This window comes from Asparagus officinalis, chromosome 7 (assembly GCF_001876935.1).
Source record: "Asparagus officinalis chromosome 7, Aspof.V1, whole genome shotgun sequence".
In the NCBI taxonomy this organism is placed as follows: domain Eukaryota; kingdom Viridiplantae; phylum Streptophyta; class Magnoliopsida; order Asparagales; family Asparagaceae; genus Asparagus; species Asparagus officinalis.
The window spans coordinates 81,541,677-81,555,922 of record NC_033800.1 but is presented as its reverse complement, the minus strand read 5'-3'; positions in this window follow the sequence as shown (position 1 = coordinate 81,555,922).

The following is a 14,246-nucleotide window of genomic DNA, read 5'->3' as shown; positions in this document are numbered from 1 at the left end:
ATATTTCAATTTGAGCGATGAATGCAATTGCCTTAGATAATTTTATTTAGAAGAGTCATGTTTGCTGATTTTCTATTCAAACTATTATTTTAATTATTTTTAGCCTAACTATCTAGCTATAAAGTTTTGATAATATTTACATTGGAACATATTATAATCCTAATTGTTATTTTTATTGTATATTTGTGTTTTATTTTTTAAAAATTAAAAAAGAACTTTATCGTTTTATATTTATCTCTATTATAATATCCAATGTAATAGATATATTATTAGTAAGCTTTAATAATAAGTTCATGTCAATATTTTAGAAAGTTCAAGAAAAGAGAGGGAAAAATACTTCTATAAAATTATGACTTTACCCTTTCAAATGCAATAGAATGGAGTAAATGTCCACCTTGCATCCATTTTTAGCCTACCCCGCACTATTTCTATTATATAGTAGTATAGATTCTTGCAAAACACATGATTGTTAAGGATATGGCGAGTTGACAACGTGATAAGTCAATTTAGCTTAGATATCATCTTTTTCTTTCCTTGCGAAGAAGATGGAAAGAAAAGTTTTTAATTAATATGCAGAACTACACCCACGTAAAACTTTTGCCCAATAATTTGAGAATGTTACCCACGTAAAACTTTTGCCCAATAATTTGACAACGTGATAAGTCTTTTTTTTTTTTTTAATGACTAGGGACTATCACATTATCCTTTCATCTTTAATTTTCCACATGGAATCAGATCAACCCAGGTTCAAGTCATTTGCCATAAATTTAAAGTGGAATTTTCTAAAAAACTGATATCGTTGTGAATCTAAATTTCGGCCCATAAAAAAGGCACTCAATGTATGGGGGCATTGTTCAAATATAAACATGTTGTATCACAAAAATTGCTAAGTGTAAATTACTCTCAAGAGGATGACATATGTCATCCTTTAGACAACTCAAACCTAATACACCGACCCGACCTCGGGTCTCATTAAGTGTCGGCTCACCCTCCTTGAAGCACTTTGAGAACCGAGGCAAAGGGCATCCTCGCTCAAACCCTCTCAAGGAATCCGAGATGAAATATGTCCTCACTTGGGCTTTCTATCAATGAGTATGAGACAAAAGACGTCCTCACCTAGGCTCTCTTGAAGGACCACTCTCTTAAATTGCTTTAAATACCATAATTTTTGTTGGTAGTTGGCATATTTCAAAGCTATGACCGTCCACTAACGTTAATGAACTTTTCAAAGCAGTTATGGAGCCATGTGGTCCCCGCGAAACTTAACAAAACCGTTAGAAAACAGAAGAAGCTGTCTCGCAGTTGATGAGACAGCTATTACTATCTCGGGTATCCGAGACTGTCAACACTATCTCGGATACGCGAGACAATGGAAATTGTCTCACCAGCTGTGAGATAGCTCCAGATCCTTTCCTGTGTTGTTTTGTGTTCTCTTTTGCTTCCTTTTGCATCGGATGATCTCCTTTGACTTAGATGATGACGTTCTTCGTCTTCTCTTTGTCTTGAGCTATATTTGGGACCAATTTTGACGCCTACAATAGCTTATCGTTTATTTTGATCTCAATAGTTTCCCTAAAGAAACATATCGTTGCTTATGTATAATTTCCCTTTTCGGGTAATAAATTTAATATTTTTTATTTCACCCGCAACAGAGTATTTAAGTATTATAAATCCTCTTACTTATCTTTTTATTCTGTGAAATCATAGTTAAGTGAAACTATTAGTAAATAATTCATGCAGCAATCCAAAAACAGAGAACCCTTGGGTATAGTGGTTAAGGGGCTTGGTTATTAGTATGAAGGTCCGGAGTTTGAACCGCATGACTCTTTTTCTTTTTGTTTTTTTTTTTTCAAACAAGTCTGATTTGGGTTAGTTTTCAAACTCGAACCCGACCCAGTTCGGACCCGATAGCAAATAACAGACCCGTTTGGGGCTATAACGCAAATTACAGACCCGTTTGGGCTTTCTACTCAACAAAACATCAGATTTTGGATGTTTAAGCTATCAAACCAAACCCGTTGATTTATTTTCCGACACTAAATAATTACGTTATTTAGTTTTTTTATTTTGATAAATGAAGATATGTCATTTGATAATGTGTTTGATACCTGATACCATGTTTGGTCACCTAGTGACATTTAATAGGGTTGATCGTGCATGAAGACAACTTCCGTCAAAATATGATTCATAAATGTGCTATCATAGCATGGCTTACCCTCGACATCGATATCCCGGTGTGAGGAGTTTCTCCTGATTATTATTATTATTATATAATAGCATCCATTGGACGATGCATCCATCTTGATTGGACTTGTTCTGGTCATAATTATTTTTCATAGTTTTACGAACGCTGTTCCACAGTAACTCTGTGGTTATTGAACAATATTTCATGCACAACCACTTAAAATAAATAGATAAATTTGGGGTTTAATAAAGGGGAATTGTGTGGAGAATATAAAGTGAATATAAGTGGGATCATGCGCATTCTTGATATCCTGAGTTATATATAAGGGCCAAGAGCCAATACTTGACTTAAAGCCATGTTCCCGAGACGATTTATGGGAACCCAATTATATATACATGAAATATTCTCCTCAAATTCTAATAATCTCTAAGAAGATAATAATTTGTGCCTTGTGAAAGACTTCATCTTGATGTTCTACAACTAGCATTTTCATTTGTCACCTTTAATTGAGATTTTATCCTTCCATTATACCTACCACATACACTTACACACGCACAATTTCTTCATCTTACATGCTTGTTGCGAGTTTTCTAACTCTCCTGGGGTTTGCGTACCCCAGATTCGGGGAATGTTCTTTCTTCGCAAGATAGAGAGTATTTTGAGGATCAGGCCCAGCACAGTGATCACCTTCTATCCTATTCGTTCTCAGTTTCAGTTGGTGTAGGTAGTTATTTGATTCATACTTTTCTTTAAGCCACATGTGGCTTTTTAAAACTATGATGTTTTTTCTTACCCTTTTTCATTCTGGATAGATGTGGACCTGTACTTGAACTCTAATTTTTTAGAGATATTTTTTCCTATATATTTCTTATTATCTTAGTTGCATGCTCTATATTGTAGTTTGGTAGTATATATGTATACAGGATGACCTAGAGGCATGAATGTGACCAAGTGGTTGCATTGTCGGCCGAGTCATGTTCCAAATGCTTACATTTTGGAACTAAGGCGTGACATATTGGAAAACACGTATGAAAGTTTTTCTATCATTCACTAGTCTAGATGTTTGGAAGAGTGAAGAATATGGGTATAAGGAACCTACTACTGAGGTAGATGGTATTACAGTTGTTCTAACCAAGGATAAGTTGGGCCACAACATAAACAAATTTACTCTTATAGTTCAAAAGTCTTGAATGCTTTATAATGCTCTCTTACTACTGAAGAATTTAACCATATTTCTAATTATTCTATTGTGCAAGAAATTTAGAAAACACTAGGAGTTACACATGAAATAACTTCACAGGTTAAAAAGGCTAAGTTTGTTGTGCTGGTGAGCAAGTATGAGAACTTCAAGATGAAGGCCTCATAGAGCATACATGAGATGTTCACAAGATTCACTAATACCGCAAAAGTGCTAGGGAAGGAGTATGATAACAAGAAGCTATGTAGAAAAATTCTTTGTTCTCAATCTTGGAATTGGGAACCTAAGGTAATATCAATAGAAGAATTTCAAAAAATTTCAAAACTTACTCTTGATGATCTTGTAGGTAATCTCATCACTTATGAAGTCCAACTAAAAGAGAGAGAAGATGCCTCAGAGAAAGATTCGAAGAAGTCGTTAGCATTAAGAGCAAAGAAGGAGAAATCCCGATCGAAGTAGACAAAAGATGGAGCATTTATATCACAAGAGAAGTTTGTGAAAGAACTTCTGAAATGCTTTGGGATGGATAGTCTACAGTTTGCTCCAATGAGCCCTTCGACAAAGCTTACGAAAGATGAAGCAGGAATCTCAATTGACAAGAAAAGATACAAAGGTATGATTGATAGTCTCTTAATCTTTCTGCTTCTCATCCAGATATTATATTTTTTGTCTGTGTATGTGTAAGATTTCAAGCAAATCCTAAAAAATCACACTTGAAAACTATAAAATAAATTTTTCGGTATTTGATTGGAATACAAAAATTCAAATTATGATTTCCAATGTACAATTCTTTTGATTTGATTTGATACTCTGACAGTGACTATGCTAGATGTCATGCTAATAGGAAAAGCACTAGTGGTACAATTCATCTTTTAGGATATCCTATAATATTTTGGTCTAGTAGGAAGCAAAACTATGTAGTTTTATCCACTACTGAAGCTGAGTATGTTGCATTTGGTAGTTGTTATTCACAAGCCGTGTGGATGTCTTTGACTATTCAGGATTATAGCATTACCTTTAAGAAAACTCCTCTTAGATGTGATAATAAGAGTGCTATTGATTTGAAAAATAATCCAGTTTATCATTCACGCACAAAACATATAGATGTTCATCATCATTTTGTTAGCGACCATATTGCCAAAGAGAATGTTCAAATTGAGTTCATCCATGCATCTGATCAAGTAGCTGATTTTTTTACAAATTATTGTATGAAGATTGTTTCACAAGGTTGAGACAAGATATAAGCATATTATCCTGTTGTATATATACAAATTAGATTTGATAATTTTCTTGATTTTTAGTTTTCATTTTATTTTTCTTTATTTTTTAATTTTTCTTGATTTTTTTGGTTCTTTTCATATATTGAAAAACAAAATTTAAAAAAAATTCTTTTGTCTTTCTTATGAAAAATTAAAAACAGAATAAAATTTTCTTCTTTATTTTTTGTTTTATTAATAAAAATCAAAAATAAAATACTTTTTTTCTTTATTTTTTATTTTAAAAATAAAATAAAATAATCTTGGAACATGCCTATGTATACACTTTTACCTGAAATATACAGTTAGGGTTACTTAGAACATACCTAAGTATATGCTTTTACATTACTTTGTGAGTTAGCTTGTATTCTTAGTTTGCTGAGATCTTTGTTATTTACATACATTGCTCATTGTTTAACGAAAATTTATTCATTTACCAAAAAAAAGATGATGGAAAATTTTCAGAGCAATTTGAAATTTTAACTCTAGTTGGTCCAAGTGTACGCCCACCAAAATTTGTACTCCCACCAAAATTTGTACTAGTTCTTAAATAGCCTAATTCAAAGCCTTTGTTCTTTAGGACCGCTGCTCTTGAAGCGATTAGTTCGAACAAAATTATAGTAATTAGAAAATTAACCTCATTGTACTTTGAACTATTTAAGGGATTAATTTTAAAACAACTCACATCTCGTTTTTAGTACACATCAATCAAGTCAAGTTAGAATGTAATGAAACAAAGAATGGAATGGAATGCACGTGGGAATGAGTACTTTTTTTCACCACCACATTTTTTATCTAACGCAACGGGCTTCTGAACCGTCGCACGTGTGCAATCACACCTATTCTCAAGCTGCCCTCTATGCGGCTGTTAGCCTACACCTTATGCAGCAGTTTACTACCCTCTAACACAACGGTTATAACAATGTCTAAGGTGATGGTCTAACAAAGGTAGCGCTTTTGTTACGGTTGTGCAATGAATTCAAATCCTAAGGCAACAGTGAACGGTTCGCACTCGTTAAGGCAGACAATTTTTGTTCCCTATGGGAGTGGACTTGCCTTCTAATGCAACGGTTAGTTAGACCTAAGTTAACTATTTTAGCCTATTTTGATCTTGTAATTCATTAGGCAAACAGAGCAGTTTGCAAAGTCAAACGGATTGGTCAAATCCGTATTATGTACTTTTCCCGTATAGTTCCATACACCAAAATCATATGCATTTCCAAATATTCAACTGCCTGACCAAGTTTCTTTAAGGGGCTGTTTGGTTGTTTTCCGAAAAAAAAATCGGAAATGGAAAACTTACATTTCAACTTATTTCAAGAGACTTCAAGACATTTCCCGCATTTCTTTCTTTTTGTTTGTTTCGCAATGAAATCACCGTCACGTTACCGCCACGTCATATAAGAAATAAATCCAGCCTCAATAGTAATAGTGTTTCGATTTTCATAATTTCTTGTGTTTGTTTAAACATAAAAAAAGAAAATGGAAATCAGCCACAATAGTAATAGTGTTTTTAGCAATTAAATAATTTATTTTATTCACACTCACTGTTTCAACAGTGCTTTTAGTAATTAAAGATTCATTTAAGTGACATTTCCAAGTGTTTTCAGATGTTTTTTGGTGTGAAAACACTTTTCTCAAAATCTGACGTGGCATCCTACGTGGCATCCTCATTTCTTTAAATCACAAAACGAAACAAACATGTGATTTAAAAATCGGTTGAAACCAAAATCCTACGTGGCAGGGCGGTATTTCTTGAAATCTGACGTGATGGGGTTTTTCTCATTTTTTTAGCAAACAAACAGCCCCTAATAATATGAATTGAGCCAAAATTTAATATCCTATGTCAAAATGAAAATATTAAGCATTGCAGTAACCATAATTTTAAGCGCCAAACATTCACTAGTACGCTATACGACCATAAATAATTGCATTTATATACACTATCAACATTCGCACAATATTAAGATTTGATTCCAAAGTATATATGACTTCAAGGATCAAAGACTTTATATTTTCTATTTGTCCATAGAGACTAGCTCATCCATGTCAAAGACTCATCGGGAACCTATCAGTGCCAATAAAGTCATTGTGATGCATTTGGGCTTCCACCATTGTACCTGTGTAAATTCCATGTATCAACATAAATTTTCAAATTAAAGGATAACAATAATGTTGAAAAAACTAACAGAAAAGTTGTTTCTGTACTCTATATGTGAAGAAACCGCAATGAACTTTTGGTAAAGAACAGGTTTTGAAAGCGCAAGAATTGTTTGGAAGCTGCGCGGTCAACCGCGGCGCAAGGCCGATCGACCGCGAACGTGCACAGACTCTGGGATGAGTCTGGATTTGGCGCGGTCGACCGCCGCGGTCGACCGCGATACCCTTTAGGACATTTTTGGGCTCTGTTGTTTGTCGTGATCGACCGCCAGACCTTGTAGGAGTTTTCCAGGTTCTGTCCGTGGTGGTCGACCGCGTAACGGGTCAGGCCCAAACTTGTGTTTCATGTTCTTATTTGGTTTTGGTGTTTGTATAAATACCAATACACATTCTAGGGTTTCTTAAGGCAAGAGTTTGGGATATTTGGAGCACAGAAAAAAGATATTTTCTGAGCTATTTGATTAGGGTTTATTTGAAGAGATTAAGAGTTTTGTTGGTGAGATTAGTTTGTTCTTTTGAGTGATCTGTAATCTCAAGTTGTACTCTTCTTCTCTATTAGTGAAAACCCCATCCTCTTCTTGCCCCGTGGACGTAGGCAATTACCGAACCACGTTAAAATTGGTGTTTTGTTTGTGCATTGATTTTTGGTTGGTGTTGGCCCTCTTTGATTGGCGTTTGGTTTGGTTCATCGACACGGTTTTTAACAACAATAAGGGATTTTGCCCAACAATTAGTATCAGAGCTCGTACGCTTGGGCAATTTGGAGGAGTAGATCGATTTGGGAAGCTCGTCTAGGATTTCAGTTGGTGAGAAAGGTGGGATCTTTTTGGTAAAGCTTCTTTTTTTTCTCAGTTTTGGATCTATTCTTCGTTTATTTCTGCACTGGTTGTTGGTGTGTTGAGGATTATGGCCGAGAAAGAGGGAGTTGAGGGTGGTTCTTTAGGTGTGAAGACTATCTAAAGTTTGAGTATCCACTCGATGAAGATTGATGTGGAGAAGTTCAATGGCACTAACAATTTTGGACTTTGGCGACGTGAAGTCTTGGATGCGCTCAATGCGCGAACTTGAAAGATACGTTGGAGTTGGACGGGAAACCGGACGACATTGATGAGAAGGTTTGGAAAAAGATGAATCAGACAGTGTGTGGTGTGATTAGGCATTGTCTCACTCAAGATCTAAAATATGATGTGATGAATGAGACTTCAGCTAAGAAGATTTGGGAAGTCCTAGAGAGCAAGTACTTGACGAAGAGCGTTGAAAACCGCTTGCATTTGAAGAGGTGGCTTTATCATTTCCAATTGAAGAAGGAGACATCCATTAGTGATCACATGAACCACTACACGAAGCTTCTTGCAGATTTAACGAATGTAGATGTCATTGTTAAAGATGAGGACAAGGCGTTGCTATTGTTGAGTTCCTTGCCCGACGAGGAATATGAGACGTTTGTTCTTACTCTTATTAATGGGAATGCATCTCTTTCATATAGTGAGGTCACCGCTGTATTAGTGAATTACCAACTTAGGAAGAAGGACAATGAGATTTCTATTGAGCCGGTAGCGGGGTCATTGGTTGCAAGAGCAAAGGGTCCAAACCAAGGTGGAAGGTCACAGTCTAGAGGGGCACATCTTAGAATTCGTAGGAATCAGTGTGCTTTTTGTAAAGAAAATGGACATTAGAAAGCTGAATGCCCAAAGTTGAATGATCAAGCCGGGAAGAATAAGGGAAAAGCTATTCAGGCTTCAGAGGTGAATGTTGTCAAGGCTAGTGGCAACGATTCAGATTCGGATTCTTCGGGATACTCATTATATGTACTGCCGTCAGTATGTGTTTCCTACTCTACAGAGTGGATGTTGGACTCAGGTGCTACATACCATATTTACCCTAGGAGGGATTGACTCTCTATCTTTCACGAGTTGGAAAGAGGGGATTTCGTACTCATGGATAATGATCATGAATGCCCTATTGGTGGTATTGGCACCATTCGGATTAGGATGAGTGACGGAGTGATTCGGGAGTTGGTTGGAGTGAGGTTCATTCCTCAGTTAAAGAAGAACATCATTTCACTTGGAGCTTTGGAGGCAGCAGGCTATAGGGTAACCTTGGCAGATGCACGTTTGAAGGTTACATTTGGGTCCATGATTGTGATGAAGGGCGTCAAAAAGAGTAACTTATACTATTTGCTTGGGAGCACGGTGATTGATAGAGCTCTAACGACTTCATTGGATTTGGCTAGATTATGGCGTAGTTTGGTGCTAGGGTATTTGATTAGTGATACCGTGCATAGGTTGTTGAGGAGTGCTTTGACCTGCAGATGGAAGTCCTTTGAGCACATTGGGATGAGCAAGACCGTGGTGGAGTTTGGCACTTCTATCCATCGAGCGAGGGGTCTTTTAGGAGGTGTTCAGTCAGGCATTTGGGGGCCTTCCAAGGAGGCATCATTGGGAGGTAATCGTTTTGTAGTTTTCGCAGTTGGTGATTGTTCTAGGCATTATTGGGTCGCGATCAATTCCCGTTGGTGTAAAGTCCTAGAAGTCAACAACAATTGGAAGAAGTGTATTGGCAGAAAGGTACCTCGTTGTTCTAGCTTTGGTAGGGGTCCTTTCTTGCATTTGTGCCGAGCTCATGGCAACTTGAAACACTTCATTAATGTGGAGACTTTGGCGCGACGAGATGAGATGACAGTTTTGATGGGTCGTTCTTTTCTGGAGGAGGATCGACGTTGGTTATCGAGCATTAGTTCTGGTTCTGGAGTTTCGACATATTTAGGTCATCTTAGTCATAGGTCGCCAACTGCTGCATTAGGAGTTATTAGATCTAGTGGAGCTGCTTCAGATTTTAGTTGGCGTCGGATATTTGGTTACCTAGTATTTAGTCACATCAAGGATGTAAGATTTGATCCGATTGTACGTTTGGGATTCGGATGCTCATTTGATTATCGTTTGGGAGCTTCTGATTTTGTTCTGAGAAGGAATATCACTTTTGACTCTCAGCAGGTGGAGAGTGTTGATCAGGTCATTTGGATATCACAGCAGGTGGAGGGTGATGCTACTTCACGTTGGGTGGATCTTATTCCACATACTCCATATCATACTGCGTTATTTGGGATTCCAGCTGAGGTGGCACAGGTTGGAGATTATTTGATTTCGGATGCAGATGATGGATTGACTTTGGTTTCGATTGCAGCTAGTGGACATGTTTTGGATACGACCATTGGTTCACCTCAGATGGAGGTGTTTGATTTGTATCAGTTTGGGGCCGCTATCAGTTGCAGATCCGTTGGCGATCTTAGGGAAGAGTTACATGCTTTTCTATTTGTTTGAGGGCCTTTGGAGGCCGTTTGGGTGAACTACGTGAATGCTTGATTCATTGGACAAGAGGATACGTAGGCAGTCTTTATGATGCGGCCGATTTGGGGAGTAGATATCGACGTTTGGGTGAGTGTTCGCACTCCCGTTTGGGTCTTAATTTGTTGTGGATGGAGTCCGTTGTCATGAGTCCGTTGCCATGGTGTACTAGACGCAACAAGTGAGGTATTTAATTTGGTTGGTGTCGGCTCAGTTTTTTGGAAAAAACTTCGCCGAGGTGGAGAATTGAAGAAACCGCGATGAACTTTTGGTAAAGAACAGGTTTTGAAAGTGCAGGAACTGTTTGGAAGCTGCGCGGTCGACCGCGGCGCAAGGTCGGTCGATCGCGAACGTGCACAGACTCTGGGAGGAGTCTGGATTTGGCGCGGTCGACCGTCGTGGTCGACCGCGAGACCCTGTAGGACATTTTTGGGCTCTGTCATTTGTCGCGGTCGACCGTCGCGATCGACCGCCAGACCCTGTAGGAGTTTTCCAGGTTCTGTCGTTGGTCGCGGTCGATCGCGTAACGGGTCATGCCCAAACTTGTGTTTCCTGTTCTTATTTGGTTTTGATGTTTGTATAAATACCAATACACATTCTAGGATTTCTTAAGGCAAGAATTTGGGATATTTGGAGCACAGAAAAGAGATATTTTCTGAGCTATTTGATTAGGGTTTATTTGGAGAGATTAAGAGCTTTGTTGGTGAGATTAGTTTGTTCATTCGAGTGATTTGTAATCTCAAGTTGTACTCTTCTGAGATTAGTTTGTTCATTCGAGTGATTTGTAATCTCAAGTTGTACTCTTCTTCTCTATTAGTGAAAACTTCATCCCCTTCTTACCCCGTGGACGTAGGCAATTGCTGAACCACGTTAAAATTGGTGTTTTGTTTGTGCATTGATTTTTGGTTGGTTTTGGCCCTCTTTGATCGGCGTTTGGTTTGGTTCCTCGACATGGTTTTCAACAACAATAAGGGATTTTGCCCAACAATATGAACAAATAAAAAAGACACAGTTGGTCTAACTGACAAAGCAACTGTAAAACCTGATGTTATCACTTACAATTCATTGATAAACCATCTTGGAAAAAGTGGAGACTTGGATGCTATAACAAATGCATTACTTGAAAGGTTAGAATATAGAACCAATTGAGCAGCCCGCACACGCAAATAAACTCACATGGCTCGTTGGATTGTGAGAACCTTAAGGTGATTAAGGTATGTGATACGCTTATGATTAACACTAAGATGCTTGGATCGTGAACCCCTTAAAGTAATCAAGGTATGTGGCTCCGGGGTTGTAAATTAGTCACACAATCATCAAGATACCCCTCGGCTTATATGTTTCTCAAAAAACCTCAATTGCTATGTGTTCATGAAAACATAAGTGCTATATAGGTAATTTAGGGCTAAATTGCAAGGCCACTTAGATTTGTGGGACTTACGAGTGATTTCAAAGATTTGAGAGACTAATATGGAATCATTGAAAATTTTAGGGACTAATATGTAAAGAATCGATGCATCATCAGTAAAAGAAATGATACTAACGCCTCGTTTGGTACGTGGGAATTAATGCCTCGTTTGGTACGTGGAAATGAAGTCAAGTGAGAATGGAATGGAAGAAGGAATGGAATGGAATGTATGTGGGAATTGAATGGTCATTCTCATTCTCCTGTTTGGGTGCGTTTGTAGAATGAAGCTAGAATAAAAATCTAATTCTTATTCTCATGTTTGGTATCACTAGTTCATCAGTGAGAATGGAATCTCATTTTCTAATAATGCCCTTATAACAACATAGATTTTTAATAAGATAAAAATAAACAGTAATGATAATAACTAAATAAATTTATTTATGTATATGTTATATTAATCTAGGTATATGTTATACTAATGTGCATGTTATCGATCATGTGTATGTTTTGTTTATATTTTTTAAACAATTCTCACTATTTGTGTATATGTTATATTAATCTAGGTATGTGTTATAATAATGCCCTTATACCTCTATATATAGTATAGGCATGATATGGTTATGATAATTTTAATATTTTGGCCAATTTTTTAGCGAGAGTTTCATCTTTTCATAAATATTGGGTCAAATATTTTTCAATCAAAAGTTAGATTTATTGTTGTGCATGGACCACAATCAAACATGTACGCAATGGTACATATAGTTTTTTATGGTGGGAAAACAATAGCAAAAGTTCAAAAAGAATATAATATGCTGGTGAAAATAACAGACTTTAAACATTGGTGACTAAACAAAAAAATTTGATTGACCAAAAAAAATATTGACATGAAAGAATTTCAATCGGCAAATAATATATAGTTTCAGTTATATCTGTTTTTATATTAAATTATGTTGCTCCTATGTTGAGCAATTGTGATATAATAGGCTAATGAAATATGTACCATTAGTTTTAATATGCTACTAAAATATGTACCACTAATTTTAATCCCTACCCCACAAAAAATTCCTATTGTTCGGATATAATTAGTAGCTGAGAGAAAATGAGAATACGTAGTCAAAAGCCATGCTTTTTAAATTGATTCTTATTATTAATAGTGGTATAATTGAAAAAAAAACTAACTAATTTGATTCTCTCCTTGAATGATCATTCCCTATCTTCTCACTTGGAATGTCCATTTCTACAAAAGTGGGAATGACCATTCCATGGGAATGGTCATTCCAATATCTAAAAACAAGTTTTGTTTGGTATGAGAGAATGAGAAGTGAGATTTCATTCCATCTCATTCCCGCGTACCAAACGGGGCCTAATGGAGTCAAGTGAGAATGGAAAGAAGGTAGGAATGAAATGTGGGAATGGAATGCACATTCTCATTCTTATGTTTGGACGCGTTTAGAGAATGAAACGATAATGATAATCTTATTCTCATTCCCATGTTTGGTATCATTTGTTCACAAGTGAGAATAAAATTTAGTTTTTTAATAATGCCCTTATAAAAACATAGAGTTTTCAAAACATAAAAATATTTTAAAAATGACTAAATAATTCATTTTAAAAAAATAAGTTTTATAGAAATGATATTTTTTTCTTATAGAAATAGTTTTTCAGTTGATAGTTATATTTTAGTACACCGTCTCAGCAACAATTTCGAACTTTTAGCTTACTAATTGAAAAATAATTTTTATAGAAATTATTTTTGATTATAAATAATTATAATTCCATATTTCTAACTTTTAATGCTACATGTTAATTACTTGTACGAGCAGGTAATGCTACTAGCATCACTGTGCACAAGCGTATACAATAGACTGAATTTCATATGCATGCATGCTACATGATTTATGATTGAATTCCATGTGCATGCATGAAGAGAGAGATCGGAAGGAAGAAAACACTAAAATTTGAAGGATTTGGAAAAACATGTTAACTTTTAGTCTGTATATAAAATTTCTATGAAATTTCAAATGCACTTTTAACTTTCAAAAAATTGATTAGGAATAGAAAACATGCTAACCTAAAAAGTTTAAAGAAATAGAAAACATGTTAACCTCTAAGTAAAACATAAAGTTTCAATCTCATCAATTAAGTACATTATTTCTTGTTGTGAGTGCTTGAAAAAATTACTGAAAAGATTAGGCATATATGCTTCAATGGAACTTCAAATCATACATCCTAAGATAAAATATTTACTAACCTAATTGCCAACAGATTACGCAATTGAGTCGCCAAAAGATAAAAAGTTGCTGTCAAGATTAGGTAAAGATTATCCACACATACATATTTTAAAAAGAAATAATGGTTACCTAACCGAGTCGCGTCGAGTCGAAGACGAGATTTTTTTTCTACTGCAGACACGGTGGAACTAGGGCAAAGTCGAACAAATAATAGTGTTTTAATATTTTACATCTATTTGTATATTTGTACGAGCAACTAATGATATTATTTCTATAGAAATAATTTTTCATTTGAGAATTCATATTTATTCGTATCTTTTAAGGAGGATATAATCATAAATTATTTGATTATTTTATTCCCACTTAAGTGAAAACATCAATTCATTGTTAAATGGTTGGAAATGACAATTCTCATATAAAGTGAGAATAACAATTCTAGCGTCTAAAACTACATCGTGTTTGGT